This window comes from Dipodomys spectabilis, unplaced genomic scaffold, assembly GCF_019054845.1.
Source record: "Dipodomys spectabilis isolate Male_0828 unplaced genomic scaffold, ASM1905484v1 ptg000513l, whole genome shotgun sequence".
In the NCBI taxonomy this organism is placed as follows: Eukaryota; Metazoa; Chordata; class Mammalia; order Rodentia; family Heteromyidae; genus Dipodomys; species Dipodomys spectabilis.
Genome location: NW_024871190.1, coordinates 547,797 through 564,205, shown reverse-complemented (window position 1 = coordinate 564,205; position 16,409 = coordinate 547,797).

Here is a 16,409-nt window from a genome sequence, read left to right as displayed (position 1 = left end):
GCCTAGGGAACAGGCCTGAATTTCTTGTGTTCAAAGTGGGTAAGTTTCTCTGTCCACAGCAGTGCATTAGAGTTACCCAGTCTCTGAGTTCAATTTCCAGGCCTGGCAGAAAAAAAAAAGGCATGAATTCCAAGCCAGGGAGCTTCATTAGTTATATATATATATATACATTGGGACTTGAACTCTGGCCTTGGAAGATGTCTTTGGGCTCTTCAGCTCAAGGCAAGCACTCTACCACTTGAACCACAGCGCTACTTCGCTACTTCGGGTTTTATAGTGGTTTAATGGAGATAAGAGTCTCAAGGACTTTCCTGCTTGGGCTGGCTTTGAACCGCGATTTTCAGATCTCAACCTCCTGAGTAGCTAAGATTACAGGCATGAGCCTTTGGTACCCGACTATTTTTAATATTTTAAAATTATTTTATTTATTTATTTATTCATTCATTCATTTATTTATTGCCAAGCACAGGGATTGAACTCAGGTCGTGGCAACTCTGCCTCAACTAATATCACCCTAGTCTGGGATGGTGCAGTATCTGGACCCATAGCCCATCTTGGGATCCCAGGCCTAGGGGGCTGACAGGAAAACAAAATGAAAACGGCAGTGAAAAAAAGTCACAAACTGTGGATGGATGACGGTTTCTTGGTTTTCCTTACTTGCATGGTGACCATCCTGGGTCCAAATGACAAGACTGCAACCTGTATGTCACCTAGCATTGCTGAAGGCTGGAAGGCTGTTAGCGAAGTCATAGGCCAACCTGGACACCTAGCCCCTGAGTCTGAATCCCGGTCATGCCAGTATAAAGGGCTGGAGAGCCTAAGAAACTATTGTCTGTCCCTAGGAACACCAGAGGAATGTTTGTATGAGTAGTTCATAAATCAATCAGTCTAGCATAAAATTAGACCTAATAATCACAGGACACAAATTGATTTTAATTCATAGTTTATTATGCATTAAAAGAATACTATTCAGGAAGTGGCGCTGTAGCTCAAGTGGTAGAGTGCTCGCCTTGAGCTGAAGAGCTGAGGGACAGCGCCCAGGCCCAGAGTTCAAGCCCCACGGCCAACCAAAAAAAAAAAAAAAAAAAGAATACTATTCATTAAATGGAGTCCTCACTAAAGACCTGAAAATCTGTAGGAACACAATATATGTCATTTAATACAAGATAGACATCACTGGCAGTATCTAAATACCTAAATATATATTTATCTGTATACCACTGTCTGCATAGAAAGGTATTGCTCTTTTGGCCAAACTTGTGGCTCCATCCCAGGTCCTAGGATTCACTTGGCAGCTGAATGGGCTAGAGGATGCCATGCTGACACTCACCCATTCATGAATTGAGGCTCTTTTTCCTTCAGTTCAGGTCCCAGCATTGCCAAAAATTTCATCTTGCAGTAAGATTCCAAGTGTGACACTTGTTTTCCTTTTCTTTGCAAATGCTTTGTGTCAGGTATGATGTATATAGTATTAGTATGTCTGCAAAGCTACATGCTATGGAATAGGTTGGAATAAATGAAATAAATATTATAGGTATACTCAGGATCAATAAAATAATTGGTAAATAAATAAATATTAAAATATAATGAAACACTCCAACAAACACGATATAGACTGAACATATGGATGTTAGTATAAATCATATACTAAAAATTACTATAAATGTTATGTTCTCCAAGATTGGGGCTAGAATTCAGGCCTAGGGAACTGTCCTGAATTTCTTATCTTACAGGAGGGTAAACTTCCTCTTTCCCCACAGTGCACCAGATTTACTCAGACTCCGAGTTCAAACCTCAGGACTAGCAGAAAAAAAAAGGCACAAATTCCAAGCCAGGGAGCTTCATTCGTCCTTTTAATATTTTTAGGTTTTATTTATTTATTTGCCAATCACAGGGCTTGAACTCAGGTCGTGGAAACTCTGCCTCAGCTAACATCACCCTAGGCTGGGATGGTGCAACCTCTGGACCCACAGCCCATCCTAGGATCCTAGGCCTTAGGGGCTGACAGGAAATCAAAATGAAAATGGCATTGAAAAAAAGCTGTGAACTGCGGATGGTCAGTAGTTTCTCGGGTTTCCCTTCCTTTCATGGTGACCATTCCTTTGTCCAAGTGACAAGGCTGCAACCTGTAGTTCACCTGGCATTGCTGAAGGCTGTCGGGCTGTCAGGGAAGCCATAGGCCAACCTGGACACCTAGGCCCTGAGTTTGAATCCTGATTATACCACTTACAAAGGGCTGGAGGGCCTACAAAATTATTGCCTGTCCCTAGGAGCACGAAAGGAATGTGATCAATGTCATGGTTGGATGAGTAGTTCATGAATCAGTCTGGCATAAAATTAGACCCAATAATCACAGGACACAGATTGATTAAAATTCATAGTCTATTTTGCATTAAAAGATACCATTGATTAAATGGAATCCTCACTGAAGACCTGAGAATCCATAGGAATGTAGTATATATCATTGAATACCAGATAGACATTTCTGACAGTATCTAAATATCTAAATTTATATTTATTTATATACCATCATCTGCATAGAGAGTTATTGCTATTTTGGCCAAACCTGGGGCTTGATCCCAGACACTGGGATCCACTTGGCAGTTGAATGGGCTAGCGGCTGCCATGATGACACTCACCCATTCATGAATTGGGACTCCTTGGCTCTTAGTCTAGTTTCCATCATTGCCAAAAGTTTCTTTCTGGTGTAAGATTCCATGTGTGACACCTGTTTTCCTTTTCTGTGCAAGTACTGGGTGTCAGGTATGATGTACATAATATATCTGCAAAGCTACATGCTATGGAATAGATTGGAATAAATGTAATAAATGTTATAGGTGCACTCACAGCCCATAAAATAAATGCTAAATCAATCTATCAATAATAAAATATAATGAATCACTCCAACAAACACGATATAGATTGAATATATAGATTTAAGTATAAATCATATATTTAAGATGTCTATAAATGTTACGTTTTTCGGGCTGGTGCTTGAATTCAGGTCTAGGGAAGAGTTGAGAAGTTAATGCATGATTCACATAGGAAATGATAGACAAGACCTTTGGCACAATGATTATTTTAAATTAAGACTTCATGAAGTGTGACAATAATACTTACGTTCAGGAAATCAAGGCATTGGGAAAGATCCAAGAATCGGTACTCACATGGTAGATAAGATTCCAACACGGTTCGCCACATCTCCTATTGTATACAAATAGGTATTTATTAGCACACAAGTTTCAGCATAAGAATGGAGGAATATGTTGCACCAGCCCCACCCTGGGGCTCAAGCTCAAGTTATGGGAACGCCCTAGCACCTTAGTGGCTCACAGGCTGATGTGCTCACCTTGACCCATTCACCAATTTGGCTTGCTAGGCCCTGAGTTCAAATCCCAGTACTTCCAAAAGATCCATCCTGATGTGAGAAGTCCATCAATCTACCAGTTTTCCTGTCCTGTGAAAGTCCTGCACCTAAGCGAGGATGGAGAATGCTATATAGGCAATTCTATAGCCATGGGAATAGGTTATCATCCATGGCAGCACAGATATACCTGTCACCATACTCAATAAAATACACAATACATCCATGAATAAGACTCAAAATTAAAAAAAACTACATTGAATGGAAGATGCATACCACAACTGTATGTAAATAGAGATCTTATGTTTAAAAGAGATGAGCTTTATATTTTGTCTAGTGCTGGGGCTTCAAATCAGGCCCTGGACCAGGCCTGACATTCTAGTTTTCAAGGTTGTTGAGCTCCCCTTCCCCCACAGTGTAATGGAGTTAACCAGACCTGAGTTCAAATGACAGCACTGACAAATGTTTCATCTTGATGTCAGAAGCCAGTCATTGCACCTGTTTTCCTCTCATGTGGAAGTCCTGGGTCTCAGCTAGGATAGAGAATGGATGCATAGGCAACCCTATAACCATAGGAACAGTTCATCATCCATGTCAGCACAGTTCTATCTGACACCATACTCAGAAAAATGCACAATACCTCCATGAATTAGACCCAAAATAAGGAAAAGGAGTGCACTGAATGCAAGATGCTGTTCACACATATATGTCAATATAGATCCTATGTTTCAAGCATGAATCTATGCCTATCCTGGCCCTCCCTGGGGCTAGATGTCAGGTCCTGGGAACAGCCTAGCTCCTCAGTTGCTCACAGGCCAGTGTCCTCTCCTTGACCCTTTTGCCAATTGGCCTCCTGGGTTCTGAGTTCAAATCACAACAGTACCGAAACATGAATCCTGATATTAGAAGCCCATAGATCCACCTGCTTTCCTGTCCAGTGAAAGTCCTAGGTCTCAGCTAGGATGTAGAAAGCATAGGCAACTTCATGGACATGGGAATTGGTGTCCATCCATGTCAGTATAGTTATATCTGTCATCATACTCAGTAAAATACAAAATGCAGTCTTGACTAAGAAACACACTGAAAGCATGAGGCATTCCACACACATATGTAAATAGAGATCCCATGTGTAAAATAGGTGGGCATATGATTTTTGCCAGTGTTGGGGCTTCAGTTCAGGCCCTGGGAGCAGGCCTAACCTTGTAGTCTTTTTTTTTTTTTTGGGGTCCAGTCGTGGGGCCTGAACTCTGTTCCTGGGCACTGTCCCTCAGCTCTTCAGCTCAAGGCTAGCGCTCTACCACTTGAGCCACATCACCACCTCCGGCTTTTTTCTTTTTGTTTATGTGGTGCTGAGGAATTGAACCCAGGGCGTCAGGCATGCAAGGCAAGCACTCTACCACTGAGCCACCTTCCCAGCCCAGACCTTGTTGTCTTTAAGGATGGTGATCTTCCCCTTCCCCCACAGTGCAACAAAGTTACCCAGACCTGAATTCATATCCCAGCTCTGGCAATAAAATGGCGTGAATTCTGAGCGAGGGTGCTTCATTCATAATTTTTTATTTATTTATGTTTTTTTTTTTTTGCCAAACCCAGGCCTTGAACTCAAGTCGAGGCAACACTGCCTTTAAATGCAATCATCCTAGGCTTTAGCCTCTGGACCCACAGACCATCCTTGGATCCTAGGAGCCCCAGGCTTGCAGAAAAAAAAAAAAAAAAAAAAACGGCCAGAAGGGGAAAAAAGCATCGGGAATTTTCACCTCGTGCTTGTACATTTATTTTCCTTTGCATAGTGACCATGTTGGTCTGAACCCAGCGGCCTACAGAGTGAAGGTGACCTGGCATGGCTGAAGGCCTGCTGGCTATCGGGGAAGTCACAGCCAACCGTGCAATGGAGGGCATGGGTTGGAATCCAGGTCAGCCCCCCTACATTGTGGGAATGGTGGAAGATCCTGAAGTACTCCTTTCCGGACCTAGGAAGTGTGGAATGTGATCATCTCATCCTTGAATTAGTGGTTCCTGCAGGATGAGAGTAGGAAATGATAAGCAAGACTCATGGGGTATCCATTATTTTTTATGAAGAGTTGATGAAGTGTGACAATAATCATCACAGTCAAGAAATGGAGGCATTGGGGAAGATCTGAGAATAGGTAGTCACATGGTAAATTGGATTCCATCACAGGTCGCCATGTCTCCTACTCTATTCAATTATGTACTTATTTGCATACTACCTTCAGCTTATAAATGGACAACATTTGTGCTCCCCCTCACTCCTGGCCTTGATCTCAGGTCCTGGGAATGGCCTAGATCCTTAGTGGCTCACAGGCTGGTGTGCTTACGTGGACCATTCGCCTATTGGGCCTGCTAGGCGCCAAGTTCAGATACCAGCAGTGCCAAAAGATTCATCCTGATGTCTGAAGCCAATCATTGCACCGGTTTTCCTTTCCTGTGCGAGTCCTGGGTCTCCTCTAAGATGGAAAATGCATGAGCCACCCTGTGGCCATAGGAATAGGTTTTCATCCATGCCAGCCCAGTTATACCTGTCATCATATACTCAAGAACATACACAATACATCCATGAATAACACACAAAATGGAGAGGATAACTATCCTCAATGCAGGAGGAAGTCCACACATGGATGTGAATAGAAATCCCAGGTTTCAATGATGCATTGAGGATTATTGTGGCCTCCCTAGGGCTAGATCTCAGTTCCTGGGAAAGGCCCAGCTCCTTAGTGGTTCACAGGCTGGTGTGCTCACATGGATCCATTGGGCAGTTGGGCCTCCTAGGCCCCAAGTTCGAATCCCAGCTCTGCCAAAAATTCACCCTGATGTGAGAAACCAGTCGTTGCACCTGTTCTTCTGTGCTGTGCAAGTTCTGGGTCTCAGCTACGATGAAGAATGCATAGGCAACTCTCTACTCATGGGAATCAGTTGTCATCCAGGGCAGCACAGATATACCTGTTACCATACTCAATAAAATACACAATACATCTATGAATAAGACTCAAAATTAAAAAAAAAAAACTACCTTGAAGGCAAGATGCATACCACCCCAGTATGGAAGTAGAGATCCTATGTTTTAAAGTGGTGGGCTTGTTATTTTGTCCAGTGCTGGGGCTTCAAATCAGGCCCTGGACCAGGCCTGACATTCTAGTCTTCAAGGATGGTGAGCTTCCCCTTTCCCCACAGTGCAATGGGGTTACCCAGATTTGAGTTCAAATAGCAGCACTGACAAAGTTTCATCCTGATGTCAGAAGCCAGTCTTTGCACCTGTTTTCCTCTCATGTGGAAGTCCTTGGTCTCAGCTAGGATGGAGAATGAATGAATAGGCAACTCTATAAACATGGGAACAGGTTGCCATCAATGTCAGCACAGTTATATCTGTCACCATACTCAGTAAAATACACAATACCTCCATGAATTAGACACAAGTTAAGGAGAAGTGCGCCGAACGCAAGATGCTATCTACACAAATATGTTAATACAGATCTTGTTTCAATTATAAATTTATGCCTATCCTGGCTCTCCCTGGGGCTCGATGTCAGGTCCTGGGAATGGCCTAACTCCTCAGCTGCTCACAGGCCAGTGTCCTCCCCTTGACCCTTTTACCAATTGGGACTGCTAGGCTTTGAGTTCAAATCCCAACTCTGCCAAAACATGAATGCTTCTTTCAGAAGCCCATTGTTGCACCTGTTTTCCTGTGCTGTGAAGTCCTGGGTCTCAGCTAGGACACAGTATGCTATATAGGCAACTCTATACACATTGGAATAGGTTGCCATCCATATCAGCAAAGTTATATCTGTCATCATATGCAATAAAATACAAAATGCATCCCTGATTAAGACACAAAATAAAGAGAATAACTACACTGAATGCATGATGCATTCCACACATGTAAGTAAATAGAGATCATCTCTGTAAATTATGAATTTATAACAATAATGGCCCCCACCAGGGCTCAATCTCAGGACCCGGGATGGACCTAATCCTCTATTGGTTCAGAGGCTGGTGTACTCACCATGACCCATTCACCGCTTTGGTTTTCTAGGCCTTGAGTTCAAATCCCAGCACTGTCAAAAGATGAATACTGATGTGAGAAGCCAAGTGATCCTCCTCTTTTCCTTTGCTGTGAAAGTCCTGCTTCTCAGCTAGGAATGGAGCATGCTATATAGGCAACTTTATAGCCATGTGAACAGGTTGACATCCATGTCAGCACAGTTATACCTGTCACCATACTCAGTAAAATACACATTACTTCCATGAATTAGACACAAATTAAGGAGAAGTGCACTGACCTCAAGATGCTGTCCACACATGTATATAAATAGAGGTCCTATGTTTAAATTATGAATTTATGCCTATCCGGGCCCTCCCTGGTGCTCAATGTCAAGTCCTGGAAACGGTCTAGCTCCTCAGTTGCTCACAGGCCAGTGTCCTCACCTTGACCCTTTCGCCAAATGGGCCTGCTAGGTTCTGAGTATAAATCACAACACTGCCAAACATGAATCCTGATGTGAGCAGTACATCAGTTCACCTTCTTTCCGGCCCTGTGAAAGTCCTGGGTCTCATCTAGGATGGACAAGGCATAGGCAACTCTATAGACATGTGAATAGGTTGTCATGCATGTCAGCACATTTATATCTGTCATCATACACAATAAAATACAAAATGCATCTCTAATACACAGAATAAAATAAATAACTACACTGAAAACATGATGCATTTCACACATGTATGTAAATAGAGATCCTATGTGTAAAATAGGTGGGCATATGGTTTTTGCTAGTGTTGGGGCTTCAATTCAGGCACTGAGAGCAGGCCTGTTAGGAAAACGAAACCTCAAATATGTATTTTAATGTTTTTGTTTCTTTCATGCATGTGTTTCTAACGCATTTATAAGATTATTTCTTTGTTGCTTTGTATGTCCCTCCCCCACAGTGTAACCCCCGCTTTCACTATATTTGATGTCAGTATAACATGTGGAGGAGATGGCGACAAACAAGTCATTTAAGGATTCAGGTGGACCTGTTGCAACAATGAGAAGTACAAAATGTCATGTCAAAACCAGCTTTACAATGTCGGTGTGGGGGGGGGAGGGGGGGTATGATTGGGTGGGAGGGAGGGGGGAGGCTGGGAAGGGAGGTGAAGGGTAAACAAAGGAGGAGGCTGCAATGCTTGGTAAGAAATGTATGCATTATCCTGCCCATGTAATTGTAACCCCTCTGTACAGTATGTTCTCAAATAAAATAAAATAAAATTTAAAAAAAAAAAAAAAAAAAAAAAAGAATGGTGATCTTCCCCTTCCCCCACAGTGCAACAGTGTTACCCAGACCTGAGTTCAAATCCCAGCTAAGGCAGTAAAATGGGGTGAATTCGGAGCTAGGGTTCTTCCTTCACAATTTTTTTTAACAGACTCAGAGCTTGAACTCAAGTCGTGGCAACTCTGCTTTAGTTCCAATCATCCTGGGCTGCAGCCTCTGGACCTACAACTCATCATCGCATCCTAGGACCCCAGGGCTTGCAGGGAAAAAAAGCAGCAAAGGGGAAAAAAAAGTGGCATGAACTTCGATCTGGCGCTTTTTATGTTCATTTTCTTTTGCATGGTGACCATGCTGGGTCCAAACTCGGCGGCCTGCAGAGTGAAGGTGACCTGGGCTTCCGTTCAGGCCCTGGGAGCAGACCTGACCTTGTAGTCTTCAAGAATGGTGAGCTTCCCCTTCACCCACTGTGCTATAGTGTTACCCAGATCTGAGTTGGAATCCCAGCTGTGGCAGAAAAAATGGTGCTAATTCTGGGCTAAGGTGGTTTATTATTTATTATTTTATTTTATTTTTTGCCAACCAAGGGATTTGAACTCAGTTCATGGCAACTCTGCCTCAGCTTCGATCACTTTAGGCTGGTGGGCTGCCATGGGCGCATAGCCGATCCTGTGATCCTAGGCCCTGAAGCCTTGCAGGAGATAAAAAAAAAAAAAAAAAAACCGCACTGGAAAATAGCTGCGGGATGGATTTTTTGCATTTTATTCCTTTGCATGGTGACCAACCTGGGTCTGAATGACAAAGCTACAAGTTTACTTCACTTAGCATTGGCCAAGGCTAGCGGGCTATTGTGGAAGCCACAGGCCCATATGTCATCGAAGGCCCTAATATTGAATCCTGGTCCTGACACCTACCAGTGGGGAGATTGCCCAAGAGACTTGTTCCTATGCACGGGAATAACGATGGAATGTTTGCAAACTCATGAATGTATAAGTTTCTGCGGGCATCAGTCCAATCTAAAATGGGATGCAATGATCCTAGGATGCTGATTGATCTTAACGAATGGTTTATTAAGCATGAAAACAATACTACTCCTTCAATGGCAGCATAATAATACATAATAATAATAATAATAATACATAATAATACATAATAATAAGAGTTGGTAGGAATGTAGTTGATGTCATTGAATCCTAAGTAGATGTCTCTGGAATTCTATACAAATATATATTTATTGGTATACTGCCACCTGCCTATCCATGTATGGCTATTTTGTCCACCCTTGTGGCTCAATCTCAGGGTCTGGGAACTGTCTGGCAGCTTCCTTGGCTAGAGGTTGCCGTGTTGAATTAGGTCTGCTAGGCCCTGAGTTCAGATTGAGCACTGCAAACAATTGGATTGTGGAATAAGAAGTCAAGTGTGACACCTGTTTTCCTTTTCTCTGAGAGTCCTGCGTGTCAGACATGATGGAGAACACGTCTACAAATTTAGATACTGTGTGATGGGATGCCATCAGTATAATAAATGGAATGCATATCATCACAGTCAATAAATGGTAAATAATTGAATAAAACAAAAATGCAATCAATAACCACAACTAACAGGATATGGACTGAACATCTGTAGTAAATACAAATACTATCTTTACAATAAATATAAATAGTATGTTTTCCAGGGCTGAGGCTTGAATTCAGGCCTAGGGACCAGGCCCAACTTTATTGTCTTCAAGCATGGTGAGCTTCCCCTTCGTGCACAGTGCTACAGCGTTACCCAGACCCTGAGTTCAAATCCAAAGCCTAGTAGAAGAAAACAGCGTGAATTGCAAGCCAAGGAGCTAATTAATTTATTTATTTATTTTTGCGAAGCAAGGTCTTGAACTCAGGTCATGGCAACTCTGCCTCAGCTTCCATCATCCTAGGCTGGGGTGCAGCCACTGGAGCCACAGCCAATCCTGGAATCCTAGATCTCCAAGCCTTGCAAGTGGAAAAAATATGCACAGAAAAAAAGTGGCAGAGCCGGGGGCAGGTGGCTCACAACTGAAATCCAAGCTACAGAGGAGGCTGAGATCTGAGTATCGCAGTTCAAAGCTAGCCCGGGAAAGAAAGTCCGTTAGAATCTTATCTCCAATAAACCACTAGAAATCCGGAAGTAACACTGTGACTCAAGCGATAGAGTGTTCGCCTTGAGCTGAAGAGCACAGGGACAGTACCCAGGCCCAGAATTCAAGCCCTATGACCTACCAAAGAAAAAAATGTTGCATGATTGCACTTTTACATTTCCTTTCTTTGCACTATGACCATCTGGATCTGAATGACAGGGCTCCAAAGGGTGCTTCATCTTGCATTGCTGAAGGCTAGCAGGCTATTGAGGAAGCCATAATCCCGCACAGGAACATAGATCTAGATTTCGAATCCCAGTCATGCCACTTCCAAATAGTGGAAGATCTTAAGAGACTCGTTCTCATCCATAGGAATAACGATGGAATGTTATCAATGTCACAGTTGAATGAGATAATCGTGAATGCTACTCATATAAAATTAGACATCATAATTTCAGTAGACTGATTTTATTTGATATGAAGCTTTAAAAGAATACAATTTCTTACAGGGATATAATAATTTCAGGACCTTGATTTACTTAATAGTTTGTTAAGGATGAAAAAAATACTATTAATTACATAGAGGCATAATAAATACCCAAGAATTGGTAGAAATGTAGTCTATATAACTGAATAATGTGTAGACACCTCTGGCACTCTATAAAGATATATATTTATTAGCATAATACCATCTACATGTCAATTTGTTCTTATTTTGTCAACCCTAGGGGCTTGATCTCAGACCCTGGGAACTGCCTGTCAGCTCAGTTTGCCCCAGGATGGCGTTCTGATATTCACCCATTAAGGAATTTGGCCTTGTAGGCTTTGAGTTCAGACACCAACACTCCCAAACAATGTATCATAGCGTAAGAAGCTGATGGTGACACATTTTCTTTTTCTGTGAAATTCCTGGGTGTCAGGTATGAAGTGGAATACATATGCAGACCTATATCCTATGTAATCAATGTAATCAATGTAATCAATATTCTATGTGCCATAATACTCAATAAAATAAATGGACAATACGTGAATAAAACAAAATATAAAATGAATAACTACACTGAATGCAATAAAGAGTCAACATATGTATGTAAACATAAATAATGTATGTAAAATATACATGAAAAAGATGTTTTCTAGTGCTGGGGATCGATTTCAGGCCTAAGGAACAGACTTGAATTTCTTGACCTCACGGAGGTGAGCTTCTCCTTCCCACACAGTGCAACAGAGTTACCCAGACCATGAGTTCCAATCCCAGTCCTGGCAGAAAAAATGGCACCTTCATACAATGTGACATCCAATTCTTAGATATTTCATTATGCCTCCATTTAATGAATATGATTGTTTAAATGCTTCATAAAGTGTTAGTTTAAAATTGATTAGAGTCCTAGGATATAATTGTGTATTATTTTATCCTAGAATCGTTCAAGAACTGCCCATTCAATCATGACATATATCACATTCCATTGGTATTCATATGGATAGGAATAAGTTTCTTAGGATCTCCTGCCATTTGGAGGTGGCAGGAACAGGATTCAAACTGTGGGCTCCAGCTTCCACCATTTAATCCTCAGGATAGGGAACTCACAAGTTTGTCCAAGAACATCAGCAATACCAATGATTAGGCAGGCACCCGTGGCTCTCAGTAGTTCTCCTTAATACTTACAAGTCTGTGATAGGAGGATCATGGTCAAAGTCACCCTTGTCCAACTTCAGTGCCAACAAAGTCAGAAGTAGAGTCGTGTGGCTCCAGAGGTTGAGGGCTAGCCTTGAGCAAAAGCAGCTCAAGTACTGTGCCCAGATCCAGAGTTAAAGTTCCAGGACTGGCAACAAACAGACATACAGAACAATCTGTGCAGCCATCCAGCTAAAGCAGGTCACCTTCGTTTCCCCAGCAGGATTGGACAGAGTTTCCTTGGAAAGCAGCTGCTCTCATCTTGACTCAGCCCATTCTGCCTGCATCACAGTATTCTGGTCACATCTCCATTCTTTCATGGTTCTTTCTGAACAATGGGATACAAGAATGGCGGCCACACCCAAATTCCATGCTGCCCAGAAGGACCAGGATTCCCTCTGTTGGTTGACACCACTACCAGCAGTTGAGGAAAGTAGAGGTGGCTAAGTGGTGAGCAAGAGACTCCAGGTGACTTTGGAGTAGAGTACGAAATTGACATCCTAATCAGTGAGTGGGAGAAGACAGGATTTCCCAGAGCCTGGGAACGTGGCCAGCCCATCTTTCCCATCCTAGCGCTCAGATGTCTGAAACAACAAGACTCCATGAGAAAGCTGTGGGGATGAAACTGCCACCAGAACACCGGTAGAAGAATCCTCCTGACAGATCTGCAACATTCAAGAAAACAAAGAACATGAAAAAGGGAAGGGTCCGGCCAAAGGTGATGCCCACCACTGGCCTCCCATGCCTTTGGACACAGTCACAGCCACGAGGTTCCAGAGTGTCAATGGTCCTGATACCACCAAGGATCTGCAGAGGTGCTACTGACACGTGGTGCCCACCCTGGATCCCAGCAAAAGAAGAAACCAGGCACTCTATGCCAAGATCCAACCACTGAAGCAGGAAAAGTCAGACCTGCAGGATCAATGGAAGAAAGAGAGGCAGAAGATAGCCCAGGTGCATGCAGCACTTAAAATGGAGCTAGAGATCCACAAGGCACCCATACAGAGTTTGATTTCGGCAGAAGGCAATTTACAATGTGCACCCGCCTGCATGCAGCAGGTGGCCAATGACACAGAAAGGGAGCACGAAGCTCTCACCAGCTGCCTGCAGGCCGCAGAGCAGTGCGTGGTAGAGCTGGAGATGTCGGCTTCTGTGGTTACTGATCACAGAATGAGACTGAAATGTTCTTTGAACTGCTGCATGTGGTGACCCTTCTGCTCAAGGAAGGCGAGAAGCTTCGATGACCTAGAGCAAGTGAACTCAAAGTTACAGGAGAAGCTGGATGTGCTCTGGACAACAGGGAGAAAGGAATCTGCAAGTTCCAACAAGCACTGGTGGGGCATGAAGAATTGAAGAGACTACTAGACAACGTGAGCTGACTGGTGAGCACAGCAAATCTAGAGAGAGACACCTTCACAGAAGACCTGAGCATTGAGAGGACCACGTGGAAGGAGGAGGCCCGGCAGCTGACCCAGAAGGTAAAACAACTGACAGAGGAGAAGGAGTGAGGGTCGAGGCAGGTTTTTGGCCTAGAGAATACTGGAAGAACCATGGCCCATCTCAGGCTGAGTGGCAGTTCCAGACCCAGGCGTAGTGCACAAAGATGGAGCTGAAAAACCTGGAGGAATAACTTCACATCCAGATCTAGGAAAACCAGAGGCTCCATCTCCAGAACGCAGAGCAGCAGGAGCAATTGTGCAGACTGGAGGAGAAGGCCAAGGATTGGCAGGAGATCCCCGAGACCCCATGATGTGCATATGTGTGTGACAGACAGCTGGAGGAACAGCTGGCCCTGCTGTGGGAGGCTCTCCACAGGGTGATCGGTGAGGAGAAGGAGCTCACCAGCATCCTAGACACAGTAGCAGGTGAAGAAACACCTGGGGGAACAGCTGGTACACACAGAGGAGAAGAGAGAGGAATGGAAAGAAGTGGCTGAGAGAGAAAGAAAGCCAAGCATCTCAGGACCAGCAGGAGCAGTCCCTGGCCCCGCTGCAGGAGCTCAGAGCCATCTATGAGCGGCACATCACCACCAATTAGCGACTTAGCTCCCAGAAGGAGGCACTGCAGCAGCACATAGAGAGGCAGACCCAACTCCTGGAACAGCTGAATAAAGTGCAACAGCCCGACCAACTGAGGAGACCAGGTGGTGCCCTCAAAGTGGCAGGACACTCTCAAGTGCCTGAAAGTAATCAGACCACAGGAGGAGCGGCTGCAGGCCCAGCTGAGCTTCCTGGTGTTCCTTGGGAAAGGGGAAGTCTAAAACCCTGGAGAAGCAAAAGGAGAGGAGTCGACTCCCCACCACATGACCATTGCAGAGGATGGAGACATTCCCCAAACTGAGAGGGACATGGATTTGTGAGCACTCTTAGTGGCTGAAATCCACAGGGGAAACTCCTGCAGCAGGAGTGGCAGGCCTGCTGCAGGCAACAGGTTCACCTGGCAGCTCAGTGCCAGAGAAAGCTTGAGCCACAAGCACTCCATCCCATGAGCTGGCACCACAACTGTGTGGGGATGGGAAACGGGACACGTGGGCGTCTTAGAAGAAATTATACTTTGTCCACGACCTGCCTGATAAGATGGACTTCCATAGTCCAGCGGGTGATCTTCAACATAGATGCAGCCAGCTGTCGGCACAGATCGCACTGTTGAGGAGTCCCTCGTGGCATGTAAAGAGCAGATGTTCATTCTGGCTGAGCTGTATCAGAAGAAACCTGAGCGTGTGTACCAGCTGTCCTAGGAGAAGATGGAGAAATGGAGAGGGCTGTGGGAGCCGTTGTCACTCCTCACAGGGGAAGACATGGACAATGGGCTCCTGATGACAGCACAGGCTGAGTCTCCTGTCACTGCCGCCGCTTTGGATGACTCCAGGCTCCAGGGCGGGCGAAATGAGGGAGGAGAAGAAAGGTTTTAAAGAATTGCCACTTCAACACAGTGTGGAAACTACCAGAAGGGAGATCAAGATTCCCAACCCCATAGAGGACTCCCCCACAAAGCACATCCTGCCGCAGCTGCCCCACATCCAGAGCTACCCACAGCTCATGGGCTCAGTTGAGGAACGGTCCCTCCCTTTCTTCTGTAGACTGACGTAGATGATGACTACGTGACATGATGATTCTCCAAAGCCTCAGCAGCCACCATAAGTAGGTGGCCAGGTGACCTTCTCTCAGGCCTCCATCTGATGGGTCATGGAAAGGGTAAACTGTGGGTTGGGTAGGGCAAAGGCTGCTGGGAGGTGGCCCATATTCAAGGGACATCTATTGGTGGCCAGGGAAGAGGCCCATGCTATGCTTATCACAAAGAAGAAATTGTTTTCAAAGGGAAAACAAGCCTCCAATAAAGATTTGTTCTTCCAGTCCTGGAGCTTGAACTCAGGTTCCTGAGCGCTTTGTCTCATGGCTAGCACTCTACCACTTGAGCCACAGGGCCACTTCTTGTTTTCTGATGGTTCATCGATGATAAGAGTCTCACACACTTTCCTGCCCAGGCTGGCTTTGAACCATGATCCTCCAGATCTCAGCTTCCAGATTAGCTAGAATGACAGGAATGAGCCACCAGTGCCCAGCTTTTGATACCTTTTGAAGGCATCTTGGCGAGTCTGTAAAAGGAGACCTAAAGGGTCTGGATAGACCTTGACCCAGTCAAGGAGCTGGGTGGGGGAAGGCTGACCTTCTAGCCATTCTGTTCCCCAAAATTAAAAATGCCAGGTGGTGTTGGATGCATCAAAAACCTAGGCCAATAGCCAACAGACTCAGTGGGGAAAAGGTAGAGAATACCCAAAGATTTCAGTGTAGAAATCCTTGATTTTGCATGCATGTGGTGTGTGCACGCGCGCGTGTGTGTGTGTGTGTGTGTGTGTGTGTGTGTGTGTGTGTGTGTGTGTGTGTGTGAACTCAGGGCCAAGGCTTTTTCCCTGAGTTTTCTTGCTCAAGACTAGTGCTCTGCCACTTGTGCTTTTCAATGGTTAATTGTAGGTAAGCCTCAAGGACTTTCCTGTCCAGGGTGGCTTCAAAGCGT